The sequence below is a fragment of the Pongo abelii genome, chromosome 2, assembly GCF_028885655.2.
Source record: "Pongo abelii isolate AG06213 chromosome 2, NHGRI_mPonAbe1-v2.0_pri, whole genome shotgun sequence".
Lineage (NCBI taxonomy): Eukaryota > Metazoa > Chordata > Mammalia > Primates > Hominidae > Pongo > Pongo abelii.
Window position 1 is genome coordinate 199,732,451 of NC_085928.1, and position 20,956 is coordinate 199,753,406.

Genomic DNA, 20,956 nt, shown 5'->3' on the forward strand with positions numbered 1-20,956 from the left:
TCAGTCTTTGGGCCATGCTATCTATAGCTCTGTTAAACCTGTCTTTTCAGTCATGTGTAAAAAGGCAGGTGGCTCTGAATGGCCAAGGCCTTTGGGAAGAGAGTCTACATTGTCAGCTGAGAGAAGATTTGGTGTGGATTATGGATTCTGGGTCTGCCTCAAATATCTGTAATATATGTGTTTCTATTCGTGTGGGGAGGGAGATTCTTTACATCTTTTATCTTGATTGTTCCTCATGTCAACCCCAATTTAGAAAAGATGGTACCAGCTCAAGACTTTCTAGCTGGTAGGGACAGTGAAAGAATCAGAAATTTATTTTATTTATATATATATATTTATTTATTTATTTGACAGAGTCTCAGTCTGTCACCCAGGCTGGAGTGCAGTGGCATGATCTCAGCTCATTACAACCTCTACTTCCCTGATTCAAGTGATTTTGCTGACTCAGTCTCCCAAGTACCTGGGATTACAGACATGCACCACCACACCTGGCTAATTTTTTTATTTTTAGTAGAGACAGGGTTTCGCCATGTTGGCCAAGCTGGTCTCGAACTCTTGGCTTCCTGTGATCTGCCCACCTCAGCCTCCCAAAGTGCTGGGATTACAGGTGTGAGCCACTGTGGCTGGCAAAGAATCAGATTTTTAGATCTGAATCCTATCCAGGGCACTTCCTACTATGACAAACCACTTCTCTATCCTTTAATGCAGGAGGAATTTATGCACATGAATTGTATGTGCATATGCAGGTTTAAGTACCTGGTAATAGAATAAGAGGGAGGAAAAAAACTAGTACATGAAACAGGCTTTTCTTGGCTATACCACTGAGTCACTCATGATCTTAGGCCCCAGTTCCTCATTTATAAAGTGGTAAGATCATAGGTCTTACATACTTCCCAGGTAAGCTAAGGAGTTTAATGGGTTAATGATATTAAAACACCTTCCTGAGATGTTTAGATTTCCTGTGTTTGTGCAGTTTCATAATGCTGGTGGGTTTTCTTTTCTTTTCTTTTCTTTTTTTAATCATTTATTTACTGCACAAGTCCTGCTATCTTTTCTATCAAAAATTTCTAGAAAACTAGTGGGGGAAGCTAGACAGTGGGGTGTCATAGAGTATCTGTTGACAAGATTAAGGGGAATGATTTTAAAATGCCTTACCTTGTTTGATATGTTTTACTGGAATTTTTGTTATGTACTTTTTGGATATAGAATGTACAGCTTAATATTGGGAGAAAGTCAATGGGAGAAAGTCAATTGGAGAAAGGCAAGAGGAAACAAAAACAGAAAGTTATAACTCTGCAAATACATAGATGCTTTGTCACTAATTTGATTAGGGAAATTTTTCATTGGCCCCTTTCATTCCAATACAGATATAGTTCTCAATCCTTAAGCCAGTGAAATGAAACTGTCAAATAATTCCAAGGGGCAGGTCATTCAAGGCCTTGGAATATATCATAATTCAACATACATATGTGTAAACTCTGATTTCACAGTTACTTAAAAATAAAGACATTCCCAATTTTCATAAAAATATCATCTCTTAAGTTGATGGATAGGATCTGCCTAGGAAAACCTGTTATTGTATTCTCTCGAGGGATTTTCTATTCTCAGTCTTGGACTCATAAAAGTTGGCAAAAAGTTAAAGAAGTTAAAAAATGAAGAATTTTCTCTTACACACTGAAGCATGTAGTTTTTTATTGTTGTTTGTTTTTTGATTTTTGTTTTTTTATGAACAGGGTCTCCCTCTGTTGCCCAGGCTGGAGTGCAGTGGCACAATCTAGGCTCACTGCAACCTCTGTCTCCTGGGTTCAAGCGATTCTCCTGCCTCAGCCTCCTGAGTAGCTGGGATTACAGGCATGTGCCACCACATCTGGCTAATTTTTGCATTTTTAGTAGAGATGGGGTTTCACCATGTTGGCCAGGCTGGTCTCGAACTCCTGACCTCAGGTAATCCACTTGCCTTTGCCTCCGAAAGTGCTGGGATTACAGGCGTGAGCCACCACACCTGTTTCTAGCATGTAGTTTCTTAATGTGCCATGTTGTTTCTTACTTCCTTGTATTCTTGGAAATGTTCTCCTTGAGGATACCGTTCACATTTTTTCTCCTCTCTGGATAATTCTTATTTGTCCCTTAATGCCCAGTAATTACTTCTTACACAGTGTTATTGTTGTTTATTTTTCTCTAAAGTAGGACAGGGCTGTACTTGTCATGCCCAGTGCTTGAAGGTACATAGTAGGTCCCCATAGTAGGAGATTCAGAGAGAGCTAAAAGACAAAATGAAAACAAATGAGGTTTTGCCGGTGAGGTAAATGAAATAGGGCACTTGGAGGCATCTGTATTGAAAGGAACATAAAGGTAGAGTGAGAAAGAATTTAACTGAATAAACTTGCCTATCTGTGGCTCCTCTGTCTGTGGAAAAAACAAACAAACAAAAAAAACCCCTGAGATATTCCTAATAACATAGAAATCCTGGGGTTTCTCTTGCCTTATGACTATTCCAACATTTTTATATTCTCACATATGTCCATGTGTGAAGGCCACAAAAATGGAGTTGGATAACAAGAATGGAAAAATGGTAAACTTACCCAGGATGTTAATAGCTAGTGTCCTGGTTTAGAAAGTAGGGAGTAGGATCCTTTTAGATTCTTAGTCTTTCCGAACTGTTACAACAACTGGTGTGAGACTTTTTCCCATTACTTGGTAGCATATTTTCTTTTCTCTTTTCCATGTATAGGTCAATAGCTAAATAATTCCTAAAGTCTGCAAATGAACTACTTTCCTCTTAAATATAATATTCATTAAGTTAGGATCATAGCCAAGCATTCTCTCACTATACAAGAAATATGAACTTATGGACATGAAAAAACATGTCATATTCTTAGGGATAGAAATCTTGAAATAGAGAAATTTAACCCAGTTTTACTGATTTTTTGATACAACCTAAACATTAATAACTAGTCATGAAACGGAATCACCATGTTTTGCTCTGATTGTTAGCAAAGGATATTTGAATGGCAGAGAACGTGTGCCTTTTTAATTTGAATTATTTTAATATCACTGAAAAATGAACTCCATTGGGTTAGTAAATAAAGGTGAGTGGAGTCTCTCCAAAAAATTTGACATTTTAGTCTGTTTTCAAGGAACTTCTAGGTTCTTGATTCTGTTGTCAAGTATATTACTTTAGGCCAGGTGCGTTGGCTCAGGCCTGTAATCTCAGCACTTTGGGAGGCCGAGGCGGGTGGATCACCTGAGGTCAGGAGTTCAAGACCAGCCTGGCCAACATGGTGAATACCCGTCTCTACTAAAAATACAAAAGTTAGCCGAGCATGGTGGCAGGTGTCTGTAGTCCCAGATACTCAGGAGGCTGAGGCAGGAGAATCACTTGAGCCTGGGAGGTGGAGGTTGCAGTGAGCCAAGATTGTGCCATTGTACTCCAGCCTGGACAACAAGAGCCAAACTCCATCTCAAAAAAAAAAAAAAAGAATATATTACTTTATATCTCATCTTTGTATATTCATAGACTGTGTAAGCATGCCTGTCATGTCTGCACGAGGTAGATAATAATATTAACACTTAAGATTTCTCCCAGAGTGATTGATGCTAACTACATAACTCTTACTTTTGCATTTTTTTTTTTATTCCTTGTAAACTTTGAAGGAAACCCTTTTAACCTGTATTGGATTTTTCCCTGGAGAGTTGGTGGTAATTATTTAAAACTATTCCTTTTTGTAAATACTTGTTGAATCATCCCAGATATATGTAAGGAGGCTTCAGCTCTAAGTATCAAAAGACTAATATCTATGTAGCCTATTTGTGTCTGGAAAGGCTTAGGCAACAGCCCTTAGCATAGTGCCCTACATCTTATATAATCCAAGATTCATATGTATTTCAAGCACATACAGTAGGTCTAGCCATAACAATTTTGCACCTATGATCTTTGTGACACAGATCATGATCTCTATCCTTGAGAAGATGATAACACAGCAGAAAAGGCAAATGTGTATAAATTTATCTATGAAAAGTAGTTAGATATATGTGTTTATGTGTTTTTATAAAGCACAGAAAAAGGAATGATTTAGTATGCCTGAGATTGGCAACACATTGCAGAGAAGGTAATTTTTTATTTAGGCCTTAAAATATGAGTCAAATTGATCAAAACAGGGAAAGGAAAAATAATCAGGTTTGGGTAACTGTTATAAAAATAATTGACTATAAAAACATAATGTGAAGCTCATAAGTATTAAAAGATAAGACTAAAAAAATGACTAAAGAAAAGTTCATATTAAAAAGACATAAACTTTAAAAATTGTAATTCATGACAAAAGCTTAATAACCCCAGTAAACTAAATATTCAAAATTTAATAAGAGAGATAAATTTCCCCAATTGGAAAAAGATATAGGTAATTCACAAATGATTAACGTACAAACCTTTAACAGATTCAAAGTGTTCAAATTCTCCACTAATGAAAAATTGGGGCATTGAAATAATGAGATTAATTATGTCTTTCTGATCAGCAAAAAATTTAATGATAATAACCAATGCTGGTGAGATTGTTGAGAAACAGGCAATCTTTGCATTTCTTATGAGAGTATAAATCATAATACATTGGAAGGCAATTTGTCCATTCTAATTTATTTAATTTTAAAGACACTTTCCCTTTGGCCTATAAGTTCCAGTTTTAGATATTCCACAAAACTATTCAAATATAAATAAGTACCTACAAACACACACACACACACACACACATACACACAGAGAAATGAAGGCTTCACTGCAGCATTGTTTATAATAACTAAAATGGTAAGTCCAGGTAAAATTTTATAGCCTTCAAAGTTTTAGAAAGGAGTCTTCAAAATGGTTGACGGATTCATCATATGCACCTACTCCATGGAGAGGAGCCAAAATGGCAAGTAGATTGTCACATTTTGAATAGATCATCTAAGGGAAAAAACTGGAATTCAACAGAGAAGTGACAGGAAGCACCAAAAACAAGAAAGGAAAGGGATGTGAGGGATAATCTGGGAGCCTGGAGAGGCTCCCTAATGTTGGGCAAGGGTAAGTGGGAGACCCCTCACAGTCCACATTCCCACCACAGACTCCTATAGTCCTAGCCAAAGGAGAACCCTTTGACCATCATGGGCCCTGAGACTAATATAAGGAGCTGAAGACTACTCAACAGTATTGCTCCAGAGAGAGAGCTCATGCTGAATCCCACAAACCTCTGAGTCCTAAGCAGCTGCAGCATGACACCATTTCAAAAACCCGGCCCCCACCAGACTGCATCCCACCCTGGTGCCCAACAGCCCATGCATCTCCACATCCTTGAAGCACCATTGACATTCCCTGCCTGGAGTGGCTGCCACCAAGGCTGAGGCAAGAGCCACAGGCAGTGACCCCTTTACCACCCAACAGACTAGCAGCCACACATTTTCATGTACCTCAGGACAAATCTCACTGCCCACAGCTGCCGCCACTGTGGTGGGGCTGAGATGCATGCAAAGAACACACTCTCAAGGCAGCTCTTTCCTTCCCAGTAGAAGGGCCATGGTGCAGCTGCTGTGGCCCTTACCTGAACATTGTGCTGCCCTCCCAGGGGATCGCCCTGCTTCTGCTTACCACAACCAGTGCCCGCACACACCACCAGGGGGCCTAAGGACAGGTTCGCCCAACTCGGCCCTACCCCTCAGTGCCCAGGAACACCATCCAGGGGCCTGAAAATTGCCCATTTCAGTATATCACCATTGGCACCTGAGCATTCTCTGGTCACGCCCACCCAACCACTGCTGCTACCACCATAACTGCCACCAACTTACACACATCACCTGCAGGCCTGGGGTCTGGCCCACCCAGGCTGTCACAGCCACTGTCAATACCGGTGTGGAACATTTGGGTCCCAGAGGGTTGTCTCGCCACTGCTAATGCCATCACTCATGACATGCCAGCTGTCCAGGGGCTCAAGAACCTGCCTACCCACCTACCTTACCACTGCCATTCGAACCACTTGAGCAAGCCACCTGGGAGCCCAAAAATTGGCTTACCTGGACTCACTAACATTGGTACCAGTGTACACTGCCCTAGGGTCCAAGGACAGGCACACTCAGCCCACTACTGCTACTGCAGGAGTCCAAAGGCTGGCCTACCTGGTGTCTAAAACTCAGCAAAAGTTCACCACAGCCTCCACTAACAACCATACCCTAAGCCACGAGGGAACTCATAGACACCGCTGATGCTGTTTACAACTGAAGATATTATACAGATGCTACAGGACAGTATATACTGAGAATAAAAGCCAACTACCCATCTAATTTCATAGATAACATCTTCAGGAAAATGTTCCCGTCTATGAAAGCAAATTCAAAAAAAATGTAAGAAATGACTATTCTACCAGATGTGCAGATATCAATAAAAAGACACAGGAAGTATGAAAAAGCAGGAAAATATGACACCACCAAAGGAACACAATACTTCTCCAGCAGTAGATCGCAGTAAAAATTATTAAAGTCTTAAATTAAATTCAAAATATTGATACTAAGAAGCTCAGTGAGATATAGGAGAATACCAAAAAACAATAGAAGTCAGAAAGATAATTCAGGACATAAATGAGACATTTACCAAAGAGATAGATATCATTAATAGAACCAAACAGGCCGGGCACGGTGGCTCATGCCGTAATCCCAGAACTTCGGGAGGCCGAGGCAGGCAGATCATAAGGTCAAGAGATTGAAACCACCCTGGTCAACAGAGTGAAACCCTGTCTCTCCTAAAAATACAAAAATTAGCTGGGTGTGGTGGCACATGCCTGTAATCCCAGCTACTCGGGAGGCTGAGATAGGAGAATCACTTCAACCCAGGAGGCGGAAGTTGCAGTGAGCTTGGATCGTGCCATTGCACTCCAGCCTGGGTGACAAGAGCAAAACTCCATCTCTAAAAAAAAAAAAAAAAAAACAACAACAACAACAACAAAAAAACCTGAAACTGAAGAATTTACTAAGTGAAATACAAAATACATTTGAAAACTTCAGCAATAGACTAGATCAAGCAGAAGAAAGGATCTCAGAAATTGAAGACAGGTTTTTAAAAAATAACCCAGTTAGATAAAAATGAAAACAGAAGAATTAAAAAAAAACCAAAGCATATATAACATATAAGATACCTCAAAGGGACAAAACATTAGAATTTTTGGTGTTTCTGAATCAAATAAAAGGATTAGAAAACCTATTTAACAAAATAATTCATAAAAATATCCCAAGTCTAGCAAGATATTTATATATCCAGATATGAGTTTCGGAGCTCTCCAAATAGACACAGTTCACAAAGGTTTTCTCTACACCACATTATAGTCAAACTTTCAAAAGGCAAAGAGAGAATCTAAAAGCAGCAAAAAAAAAACATAAAAATAAACGTTTAGTCACTTATAAAGAGACCCCCATCAGACAAAGAGTGGGTTACTCAGCAGAAACCCACAGTCCAGGAGCAAATAGAATGATATATTCTAAGTGCTGAAAGAAAAAAAAATGTCAGCCAAGGATGTTATACTCAGCAAAGTTATCCTTCATTAACGAAGAAGATATAATATTTCCCTATAAGCCAAAGGTGAGAGAATTTATTGCTACCAGATGGGCCTACAAGAAATGCTTAAGAGAATCCTATAACCCGGAAGCAAAGGAAGGATATTTACCATCAAGAAAACACATAAAAATATAAACAACGCTGATACAACAAACATAAAAACAAAGAAAAGTCTCAAATGTTAACACTACAGAAAACAACCAAATCACAATTATGAAAAAAAAAGGAATAATCAAAGCATATATAACATATAAGATAACATAAAGTGACCAACTGTTAAATAGGGGAACAAAGACTACACAAAAGAACCACTAATTAATAAAATGGCAGCTGTAAGTCCTCATATATTAATAACAACCTTCAATCTAAATGGAATATACTGTCCACTCAAAAGATACAGACTGAATAGATTTTTAAAAAGACCCAACTATAATAATATATATTAATATATAAATATATGTCAATATTTTATATATATATATACACACACACACACACACATACATGAAACTCATCTCACCTGGAAAGACACACATAGATTGAAAGATGGAAGAAAAAATGGAAGAAAAGGAATGAAAAAAGGCATTTCATGCATATGGAAGCCAAACACTAGCAGGACTAGCTATACTTCTGTCAGATAAAACAGATTTTAAGGAAAAAAAAAAAAAGAGAGACAAAGGTCATTATGTAATAATAATCAATTTAGCAAGGGGATATAATAATTCTAAGTATTTATGTACTCAACACCAGAGCACCCATATATATAAAGCATATATTATTATATCTAAAGGGAGAGAAAGACTTCAGTACAATAATAGTTGGGAACTTCGACACTGCACTCACAGCATTAGACAGATCATCTAGAAAGTTAACAAAGAAACATTGCATTTAAACTGCACATTAGACCAAATTGACCTAATGGACATTTACAGAACATGTTTTCCAACAGCTACAGAATATAGATTCTTATCAGCACAAGGAACATTCTCAAGGATAGATCATATATTAGGACACAAAATAAGTCTCAAAAATTTTTTAAAAATTGAAATTACATCATTTCTTCATAGACAATAATGGAATAAAACTAGAAACACAATAGCAAGAGGAACTTTGTAAATTGCACAGATATATGCAAATAACATGTTTCTGATCATTGGGTCAAGAAAGAGGAAATTAAAACATTTCTCGAAACAAACGAAAATTGAAACACAACGTATCAAAAACCTATGTGATACAACAAAAGCAGTGCTAACAGGGAAGTTTATAGTAATAAATGCCTACATACACCAATAAGGTAAAAAGATTTCACATAAACAATCCAACAATGCACCTTAAGGAAATGGGAAAGCAAGAACAAACCACATAGAAAATTAGCAGAAGGAAAGAAATAGTAAAGATCAGAGCATACCTAAACAAAATATAGACTAAAAAAATTGCAAAGGACCAGTAAAACCAAAAGTTGGCTTTTTGAAAAGATACACAAAATTGATAAATCACTTACTAGACTAACCCAGATAAAAATAAAGAAGACTCAAATAAACAAATCAGAAATGAAAAATATATCACAGGCATAAGATCAGCAGAGATTATTATGAACAACTATATACTAACAAGCTGGAAAACCGACAAGAAATTGACAAGTTCCTGGACATATTGCAACATACTGAGGTTGAATAAGGAGTAAATAGAAGACCTGAACAGACCAATATAGAAACATGCCTCTACATAATGATGGCTATACATGACTAATCCACAGCTAACATCACACTGAATGGGGAGAAGCTAAAAGCCTTTCCTCTAAGAACCGGAACAAGAAAGGCCACTTCTAGCTCTCCTATTTAACATCGTACTGAAAAGTCATAGTCAGAGTAGTCAAGCAAGAGAAAGAAATAAAAGGCATGCAGACTGGAAAAGAGGAAGTCAAATTGTTTGTCTTTGCTGATGATATATCTAAGAAAACCTACACTCTTCCTAAAAACTCTTAGATCTGATAAATGAATTCAATATAGTTGCAGGATACAAAAATCAAAATACAAAAATCAGTAGCATTTCTATACATCAATAACAAACTAGGTGAGAAAGAAATCAAGAAGGCAATTTCATTTACAACGGCTACAAAAGTAAAACACCTAGGAGTAAATTTAACAAAGAAGGCAAAATATCTCTACAAGGAAAACTACAAAAAAGTAAAAATAAAATAAAAAAAAGACAGAAACAAATTGAAAGACATTCTATGCTCATGGATTGGAAGAATGAAAATTGTTAAAATGACCATGCTGCCCAAAGCAATCTGTAGATTCAAAGCAATTCCTATCAAAGTGCCAATATTATTTTTCACAGAAAAAAAAATCCTAAAAATCATATGGAACAAAAAAGAGCCCAAATATCCAAAGCATTCTAGAGCAAAAAGAACAAAACGGGAGGCATCTCACTACCTGGCTTTAAAATATATTACAAGCCTAAAGTAACCAACAGAGCATGATATTGGTATAAAAACAGATACATAGACCAATGGGACATAATAGGAAATCCAAAAATAAATTCAATATTTCCAGCTAACTGATTTTCAACAAGGGCACAAATAGCTTACACTGGGGAAAGGACACACTCTTCAATAAGTGGTACTGGGAAAATTGGATATTCATATGCAGAAGAATGAAACTAGATCCCCAACTCTCATCACATACAAAAATCAACACAGATAAAAGACTTAAATGTAAGACTTAAAACTATAATCTACTAGAAGAAAACGTAGAACACTTCAGAACATCGGTCTAGGCAGAGATTTTTATGGCTAAGCCCACAAAAGAACAGACAAAAAAAAATAGACAAATGGGACTATTTAAACTAAAAATGGGGCTATTAAACTAAAAAGCTTCTGCACAGCAAAGAAAGCAATTAACAGAATGAAGAAACACCTGCTGAATGGAAGAAAATATTTGAAATTATTCATCCAACATGGGACTCGTATCCAGAATATATGAGGAACTCAAGTAAACAGTAAAAAATAAATAATCCTGCAAAAATGAGATTACTGACATCAAAAGATATGAAAAGACATTTTTCAAAAAAAGATGTAAAAATGGCCAATAACTATATGAAAATGTCAACATCACTAATCATCAGGTAAATGCAAATCAAAACCAAAATGAGATATCATCTTATCCCAGTTAGTTTATTTTTCAAATGACAAAAAATAACAGATGTTATTGAGGATGCAGAGAAAAGGGAACTCTTATTCACTGTTGGTAGGAATGTCAATTAATATAACCACTACAGAAAATAGTATGGAGATTTCTCAAAAAACTAAAAACTACTGTAAAATCCAGAAATCCCACTACTAAATATTTATCCGAAGGAAAAGAAATCAGTATATCAAAATGATACATGCCCTTGCATGTTTATTGCAATATTATTCACCTATGTGTCCATCAATTAATAAATAAAGAAATAAAATTTGGTGTATATATACACAATGGAATACTATTCAGCTATAAAAAAGGAATGAAGGCCAGGCACAGTGGCTCACACCTGTAATCCCAGCACTTTGGGAGCCCGAGGCAGGCAGATCACGAGGTCAGGAGATCCAGACCATCCTGGCTAATAAGGTGAAACCCCGTCCCTACTAAACATACAAAAAAATTAGCCAGGCATGGCGGCAGGCGCCTATAGTCCCAGCTACTCAGTAGGCTGAGGCAGGAGAATCGCTTGAGCCTGGGAGGTGGAGCTTGCAGTGAGCCGAGATCCCACCACTGCACTACAGGCTGGGTGACAGAGGGAGACTCTGTCTCGGAAAAAAAAAAAAAAAGAAAGGAATGAAATATTTTCATTTGCAGCTACATGGATGGAACTGGGAGTCATTATGCTAAGTGAAATAAGGCACAGAAAGACAAATATTGTAAGTTCTCACTCATATGTAGGAGCTTAAAAAATTTATCTCGTGGAAGTAGAGAGTGGAATCATAAATACTAGAGGCTGGGTAGGATGTGTTGTTGGAAAGGGGTGATCAAAAGAGGTTGGTCAATGTGTGCAAACATACATTATAGAAGAGGTATAAGTTCTAATGTTGGATAGCAGAATAGGGTGGCTATAATTAGCAATATATTATATATTTCAAAGTAGATAAAGGAGAGGACTTGAAGTGTTCTCAACACATAGAAATGATAAATCCTCAAAGTATTGAATACTCCAAACACCCTAACTTGATCACTGCACATTCTATGCATGTAACAAAATAGTGCATATATCCCATAAACATGTAAAATATTATGTATCAATTAAAAAATATTCAGGATTCAAAAAGATAATAAAACTTTGGACTCTGATAGGAAGGAAACTGTAAAGCAAATAATAGTTAACCCCACCATTGAGAGACGATAGTAGTAGTTATGATGTGTAGTCATTTTTATCTTGATCATATTGTTTATGATCCTTAGTGGAATTTCTGTATTTGTTTGCTGTAAAGTGCCTTTTATTTTTATTATTTTTATTTTTTATTTAAGTTCTAGGGTACGTGTGCACCACGTGCAGGTTTGTTACATAGGTATACATGTGCCATGCTGGTTTGCTGCACCCATCAACTCGTCATTTATATTAAGTATTTCTCCTAATGCTATCCCTCCCCCAGGCCCCCACCCCCCTGACAGGCCCTGGTGTGTGTTGTTCCCTGCCCTGTGTCCAAGTGTTCTGATTGTTCAATTCCCACCTATGAGTGAGAACATGCAGTGTTTGATTTTCTGTCCTTGTGATAGTTTGCTGAGAATGATCGTTTCCAGCTTCATCCATGTCCCTGCAAAGGACATGAACTCATCCTTTTTTATGGCTGCGTAGTATTCCATGGTATATATGTGCCACATTTTCTTAGTCCAGTCTATCACTGATGGGCATTTGGGTTGGTTCCAAGTCTTTGCTATTGTGAATAGTGCTGCAATAAACATACGTGTGCATGTATCTTTATAGTAGCATGATTTATAATCCTTTGGGTATATACCCAGTAATGGGATCGCTGGGTCAAATGGTATTTCTAGTTCTAGGTCCTTGAGGAATTGCCACACTGTCTTCCACAATGGTTGAACTAATTTACACTCCTACCAACAGTGTGGAAGCATTCCTATTTCTCCACATCCTCTCTAGCATCTGTTGTTTCTTGACTTTTTAATGATCACCATTCTAACTGGCATGAGATGGTATCTCATTATGGTTCTGATTTGCATTTCTCTGATGACCACTGATGATGAGCACTTTTTCATGTGTCTGTTGGCTGCATAAATGTCTTCTTTTGAGAAGTGTCTGTTCATATCCTTTGCCCGCTTTTTGATGGGGTTGTTTTTTTCTTGTAAATTTAAGTTCTTTGTGGGTTTTGGATATTAGCCCTTTGTCAGATGGGTGGATTGCAAAAATTTTCTCCCATTCTGTAGGTTGCCTGTTCACTCTGATGATAGTTTCTTTTGCTGTGCAGAAGCTCTTTAGTTTAATTAGATCCCATTTGTCAATTTTGGCTTTTGTTGCCATTGCTTTTGGTGTTTTAGTCATGAAGTCTTTCCCATGCCTATGTCCTCCCTTTTATATTCTGGGGAAAATTGTGTAGAATTGATATATCTTATTGTATATTTGATATAATTCAACAATGAAACCATTTGGGCCTGAGATTTTTTTTCTGGGACACTCTAATTATGAATTTGATTATCTAATAGTTATAGGAATCCTGAGATTATCTATTTTATCTTGGGTGAGTTTGGTAAATTGTGGTTTTTGAGGATTTGGTTAATTTCATCAAAATTGTTGAGTTACATCAAATTATTGGGAATATTTTTTATTTTATTTATTTTATCTATTTATTTTTGGAGACAGCGTGTCCCTCTTCACCAAGGCTGGAGTGCAGTGGCATGATCTTGGCTCACTGTGGCTTCAGCCTCCTAGGCTCACCTGATCCTCCCATCTCAGCCTCCCAAGTAGCTGGGATTACAGGCATGTGCCACCATACCTGGCTTTTTGTAGTTTTTTGTAGAGGTGGGTTTACACCTGTTCGCTGTTCAGACTGGTCTCGAACTTCTGGGCTCAAGCAATCCTCCCATCTCAGCCTCCCAAATTTCTAGGATTACAAGTGTGAGCCACCGTGCCGGCTGTTATCCTTTTTAATGTCAGTGGAATCTGTAATGATATCTTCCACTTTCATTTATCATATTGGTAACTTGCATTTTCTCTCTTTTCTCTCAGTCTTACCAGAGATTTATCAATTTTATTTATCATTCAAAGAACTTGGTCAGCTTATCGGTTTCACTGTTTTTCTCTCTTTCCATTTTCAACTTGATTATTTCCGGCCTTATTTGCTTTCTTTTTCTTTGGATTTATGTTTTTTCTACTTTTTTTAGTTTTTTAAACTAGAAGTTTATATTATTGAGTTAAGACTTCTTTTATAATGTTACCATTCATTGCTATAAGTTTTCTGTTAGACACTGCTTTAGCTGCATACAATACATTTTGATATATTTATTTTTTATTCAGTTCAAAATATTGTCTAGCTTTTCTTGAGACTTTCTCTTTGACCCATAAGTATTTCAGAGCATTTTGTTTAATTGCTAAGTTGGACATTTTCTGTTATCTTTCTATACTAACTTAGTTTAATTTCATTATGGTCAGAAAACATACTTTGTATGATTTCAAAATTTTTTGATTTATTAAGGTTTGTTTCTAGAGTCATGATATTGTTTATCTTGATGACTGTTTTATGGCACTTGAAAAGACTGTTTAATGAACTTCTGTTGGGTGGAATGTTCTACAAATGTCAATTAGATATAGTTGATTTGTGGTATTGTGCATTTCTTTTATATCTATTCTGATTTTCTGTCTACTAGTTCTATTAATTACTGAGAAAAGAGGGTTGAATTCTTCAACTGTCATTATGAATGTGTCTTTTTCTCCTATCAAATAGGTCAGGTTTTACTACATGTATACTAAAGCTCCGCTGTTGGGTATGTCATATTTAAGATTGTTAAGATGTTGATAAATTGACTCTTCTATTAATATATACTATTTCTCTATTTCTGATATCTGATAATTGCTTTATTCCAAAGTCTACTTTAGTCTGTATTAATATTAATACAGCAAATATAGCTTTCTTTTGATTTATGTTTGCAAGGTAAATTTTTTCTCCATCCTTTTACTTTTAACCTACTTTTATCATTTTTAACCTACTTTTATCATTACATTTGAAATGAGTTTCTTCTAGACAATACAGAGCTGGATCATTCTTATGCATTATGATAGCTCCTGTCTTTTAATTGGTGTATTTACATCATTTACATAGAATGTAATTATCAATATGGCACTTTTAGGACTACCATTTATTAGTTTTCTATTGTTTCCCTCCTGTGTTCCTCCCTTTCTTTTTATACTGACTTCTTTTAAAATTATTTAACCTATTTTTAGTATTCAATTTTAATTTATCTATTTTAGTTTTGGCTATATCACTCATATTTTTAGTGATGACTCTAGTAATCTCAATATGCATTATTTCATAGTCTGTTGAGAATCACTATTTTACTAACTCAAATGGAAGGTAGAAACATTACCATAATATTGGCTTTATAACCCTCACACCTTTATGTGATAGTCATATATATTTCTGTACATTGAAAACTTCATCAGATGCTTATAATTTTTACTTTTGTCAGAGTAAAGAACTCAAGAGAAAAAATAGTCTGTTTTATTGAATATAATATTTATTATTGCTGTTGCTCTTTATGCCAAAGCTACCATTTTGCCTGGACATTAGCAAGAAGAAGAGAACTGCATGCACCTCTTTTTTTTGTTTATCAGTTGAGTTTTTCCTAACTGGGGCCATAAACCAGGTCAAAGCTCTAGTTTGCTAAATTTTGAATTGATCAAAGTTTTATAAGTATTTCCTTAATACTTCTTTTCCTTCTTGCCTCCGCATGCATGTGCGTGTACACATACACAATCACCCACATATAACTCAATTTGAACAAATTATATTTTCTATATAGAATTGGATTATAAAACTTTCTGATATGCCAATTATTTTAAATCTTCATTTGATAAATTTTGATCTTTAAATATATATTAAACACGTATTGTATGAACATTTCAGTGGCCTACTGAAAAATACGTTGACCCAACTCCAGTCAGGCTGCAAGGAGCTGGTTAACAATATTACCAGGTGAGTCACTTAAGCACTCTAAATCCTCCTTGCTGTGTGCCTTTTCCTGGATCAAGAAGGTTGAAAGGATCTGATTTCTGATATGTCATACAAACAGCAATCATTTTCTATGTGTCTTGGTCTCCTAGACTTCTGGGATTCACAATGTCGCTTAACTTTAAGTCTGACACCAATATCAAGCTCGCTACAAAGAAAGCATCTCTATTTTCCTTCTTTTCTCTTCCTACGTTGGTCTCTGTCAGGCTCCTAGAGCCACTCACACTGCCATTATCATCTTCCTTTTGTTCTTCCTATACATTCTCTTATTCCTTTTCAAGTTCCCTACTTTTCCCCCATGTTGAGTATCCACTTTTTTGGTTACCCAGAAAACCACTAAAATTCAGTGTAGGCAGATTTGATTAAAGGCTGCTGCTTTTTTTTAGGGCTTTATGGTGTACGATTTACTTTAGAATTGTAACATGGGATTTGTACTCAGACACACTAGAGTTGAAATTCTGTCTGCACTAATTTAGGTGCGACCTTTACAATCTTTATGAGCTGCTTCTTCCTCATTTGTATAGATAAACAGTATTTCTCATTGATCTCAGAGAATTGTGATGATACCTTTATTGGTGAGTTTCATTCAGAGTTACTGGTGCATAAATGTACAGCCAAATGTAAATTGTCATTATGCTTATCGGTTGTCTGTCTGTACCATTTTTCCTCAAAACTCTGTGAGGAAGGTAAATATGTATTTATTTTTATAATAAAATATCAATTTATGCATTTCTAACATTATGAAAACAATACAACTAAAATAACTTTAGAAGTATCAAAAGGATATAAATCCCGAACCAGTGATAATAACTATGAACGTTTTTGGGGTTTTTAATTTTTTTCTAGAAAAGATTTAATAAAACATTTGTGATCATGTCATACTAAATGTTATAATATACTTTTTTTCATTCTATAGCAACGTTTTTTCTTATTTACTAATCTTCAAAACTTAAATTTCCTCATTATTTATTATATTTTATTGTGTATATATACCATGGTTTATTTAGCTATTCTACTCATATGTTTTTAAGAAAAAAATATTTAAATATAGATTATTTTCTTGTGCTATATGCTTAGAAGTGTAATTATTGGGTAAAATTGTATAAACATGAGTCTAACCAAACTTCTTTTCATGAATTCTGTTTTTTTAATGTTTGTTATCAGTTTACATTCCCACCAACTGTGCAAAAGTGTGGCCTGAAGTCAATTTGATTATAGACTTGAAATCAATTTGATGATACAGTCTCCTCTTTGAAACATGCAAGTAGTTTTAGGTGACTGAAGGCCTGTCTAGTTGTTTGCCATCAAGTTGCAATAGTGTCTCTCGATACACTTTGATTGTGGCCTATGGAAGGGACAGTAGTTTTGGCTGGAGGTGAGTAAGACATCTTGAAGAATGGAATACCCAGGAGTGGGGTGAGCAGACCTAGCTGGGATGGAAATAATATGAGGGAAGAGGTGGTAAAAGAGGGATAGACAAAGTATATTTTGAGCCTTTCACCTAAGGGTAGTCTTGAACATGGGAATGGACATAATATTTTCCCCTTTTCCTTCTTAACCCTTGCTTTTAGTATCCCAAATGCACTTATCCCTTTGGCTTATACTATTAAAATAATCATTTAAACATAATTTGTGTCAAATAGGCTTTGGGTATGAATTCTATACATATTAATTAAACAAATAAGAAAATATATTTCACATAGCAAAAATCCTCAAATTTTTGGAAAGTGGATTTGTAGCTACCTATGTGGCTAATAGGGTAGCTCAATATTCACTCCGTTTAGACTGAATTCAGGTGTCCCCATAAGAGCAGACTGTTTTTCTGTTCTGTTCTTTGTACAGTATAGCCAATGGGAAGGCACCACTTTGTTAAAGAGTGCCAAGTCGGGACTTTACCTTAAACACAAGTATGCATTTCAAACCTTGAACAAACAGCCTTCTTAATAAAATAAGGGAAAGAGTTTTCTTTCTTCTATTCTCTAGAAATTCACAAATATCACTTGACAGGTGACAGTTCTTCCCTTACAAAAGGGGCTGTTTGCCTTTTGCTTTGGTGTTTGGGTAAACTGCAGCATGCACTGGCAGAGAATTTATTGCCTAGGGGAAGGTGTTTGCAGTTGCTGTGTTTAATCTGAAAAGAAACCCTTTTCCTTCTGTCTCCTCCCTCTCTTTTTAAGGAGGGAAAGTTGGAAATGATAGCCCCAGGGAAATAGTTCCCTTAACACCTGTCTTTGGTGTAACCTCAGCAATGTTACTTAAGACACTGTGCTCAGTCTGTATGCATTCAGAATGACAAAGTTGAAGAGGGCAGATAAACAGAAAGGGATTTCAGCAAAAACACAGGAGCTGATTCTGACCTTGCATCCTCTTAAAAACTGATCTGGTGGAAATCCTATCATGCTGGCTAAAAAGAATCTGATTTGTTTGAAGTGATACTCATGCTATTAGTCACCTGTCCTTTCCTTTGGCAAAATATACATACATACATATATGTATATATATAGTTTCGATGTGTAAAACGTGAAAAATTCTACAATGTTATATTTAGGAACTTTAGACCTGCTAATTCTAGTCCAACCTTTAGTAGATGAGAAAACTATTAAGATCCAAGTTCATTAGTGGTGACTTCTCCAACATTTCTGATAAGCGTTTTCAAGAAAACCAGGGCTACACCCACCTTTCTGGATTTCTAGACCCATTTTTCCATCTATTATGAGAGGTGGTGTAAAGAGGTCAGGCTCCAGAGACAGATGGCTGCCTGCGTTTGAATCTAGCTCAGTTATTTGGTATTTGGGTGACCTTGGGTGAATTACAGAATGTTTCTAAGCCTCAGTTTTCCCATCTGCAAAATGAGGATAAGGATTGATATTGGTGACATCCTATAGAACAGCTGTTCTGATAACTGAGATAAGGCATGTTAGCATAACACACTGCATGTGGCCAGTCCTCAGTGGAAATGGTTGTTGCTGTTACTCTTTAGAATGTGTTAAATTTGGAAGCAGTGAATTATTAATCCTAAACAGAACAATTACTGATGCAGGACAATAAAGAAATCTGCATAGATTTGTATTTTTGTTTTTCCAAAAAATAAGATATTATTTGAAGATATACTAGTGTTATTGTAGGTAGCTACTCAGACACGAGCAAGGCAGAAGAAGCCTCCACCCTCTACCCCCAACCCTCACTAGCAATCTCAGACGACCATAAGGTGATGGTCAGGCAGTTGTTACACTATTTCACTAAAATAATGTTAATAATTGTTCGTGGTTGCAGCCAGCACCAGGGAAAGGCAGTCTCCCAATAGATGGAAAAAAACCTTAAACTACTGATCAGCAGCTTCCCAAAAAGACCTCAGGAGTTGGGTGAATGGGCTCAAGCATGTGTACTAAGGGGCAAAATGGCAGAGTTTAACTAGTATATGACCTAGGAACATTCAGACTAGTAAAGTGAGAACACCTCAAGCTGCGGTCCTCAATATTTTTGGCACCAGGAACCAGTTTTGTAGAAGACAATTTTTCACAGAGAGTGGGTGGAGGTGTGGTTTGGGAATGAAACTGTTCTACCTCAGATCATCAGGCATTAGTTAGATTCTCATAAGGAGCACACAACTTAGATTCCTCACATGAGCAGTTCACAACAGGGTTCGTGCTCCTATGACAATCTAATGCCCCCGCTGATCTGACAGGAGGTGGAGTTCCAGTGGTAATGCTCACTGGCCTGCCTACCTCTCACCGCCTGCTGTGTGGTCCAGTTCCTAACAGGTCACATATTGGTACCAGTCCATGGAATGGGGACTGGGGGCCCCTGGTCTCAAGTGAGCATGCATACAACTCGAGTAAACACATTGCACATGCAGCCCCTCCTTAGTGCTGGCAAGCCATCGCACATGTCGACAGCCCACCCCAAGGGAAGAATCTGGGGAGAAGGGACGCAAGACTCTGGAAGTACACCAACATATAAAACCCTAAGTCAAAGGTCAAACCAAGCACTTGATCTTTCAAGTCACCTGCTTGGCTTCTTCCAAGTGTACTTTACTTCCTTTCATTCTTGCTCTGAAGCTTTTTAATAAACTTTCACTCCTGCTCTAAAACTTGTCTTGGTCTCTCCCTCTGCCTTATGCCCCTCAGTTGCATTCTTTATTCTGCAGAGGCAAGAGTTGAGGTCTCTGCAGACCTGTACAGTTTCGTTGCCACTAACATACTTTGGTGCTGCATGACTTGGATATGTTCCACTGCTGACACTGGCAGGCTGTGAAATATGACTTGACCATCATTTCCTATTTGAAACTAGACAAGGTTGAGTTTTCTTCAAACTAAAATCAGGATTTTCAACCAGACAGACTTCTTATGAAAGCCAACACTCTTGTCTGTTCAGGTCTCAGAGAACTCACAAGAAAACTTTTGTATTTTACTTGCTAATTTTGTTGATTTGGGTGTCATTCAGTAATGATAACATAACGAAATATTCCCTTTGCCAGTCTAATGATCAAGAGCGTGGGCTTTGGAGTTGAGCACACCAATATACTTGAGTTTAAATCTTAGCATGATAGTGAAGCCAGAGCTGAATGAACTCTTCTATAGTTTAATTCTGTGGTTCTCACCGTGTGTTCTCAGGGCCAGCAGCATCAGCATCATCTAAGAACTTGTTAAGAAATGCACATTATTGGATATCACTCCAAATCTGCTGAATCAGAAACCGGAGGGAAAGTGAGAGCAGCAGTCTTTCTATAAGTCCTCCAGGTGATTCAGATGTTTGAGAACCAGTGGTACAATCAAATGATTTAGTATATATTTTTATGGGAGGGGACAGAACTCGGGCTTTGGGAAGTGACTAACCTGTCAAGGAAGAGGAAAACTCTGTAAAATATTTCAAGAGGTTTATTGTGAGCCAAATATGAGTGACCGTGGCCCTCATATTTCAAGAGGTTTTGAGAACATGTGCCCAAGGTTGTTGGTTTTCGGCTTGGTTTTATACATTTTAGGGAGATGTATGATATCAATCAATACATATGAGGTATACATTAGTATGATCTGGAAAAATGGGACAAATTGAAGCTAAGGGCTCACGGGTCATAGGTGGACTCAAAGATTTTCTAATTGGCAAGTGTTTATTTTAAAACATGGAATCAATAGAAAGGAGTGTCTGAGTTAAGACAAGGAGCTGTGGAGGCCACA

General features: G+C 36.8%; 1 protein-coding gene across 7 annotated transcripts in view; it reads left to right on the forward strand.

Moving 5' to 3' along the window:
- The window catches only part of TP63 (tumor protein p63), a 266,146-nt gene that overhangs the window by 107,773 nt on the left and 137,417 nt on the right, over positions 1 to 20,956 (forward strand). The gene's annotated exons all lie outside the window — the stretch shown is intronic.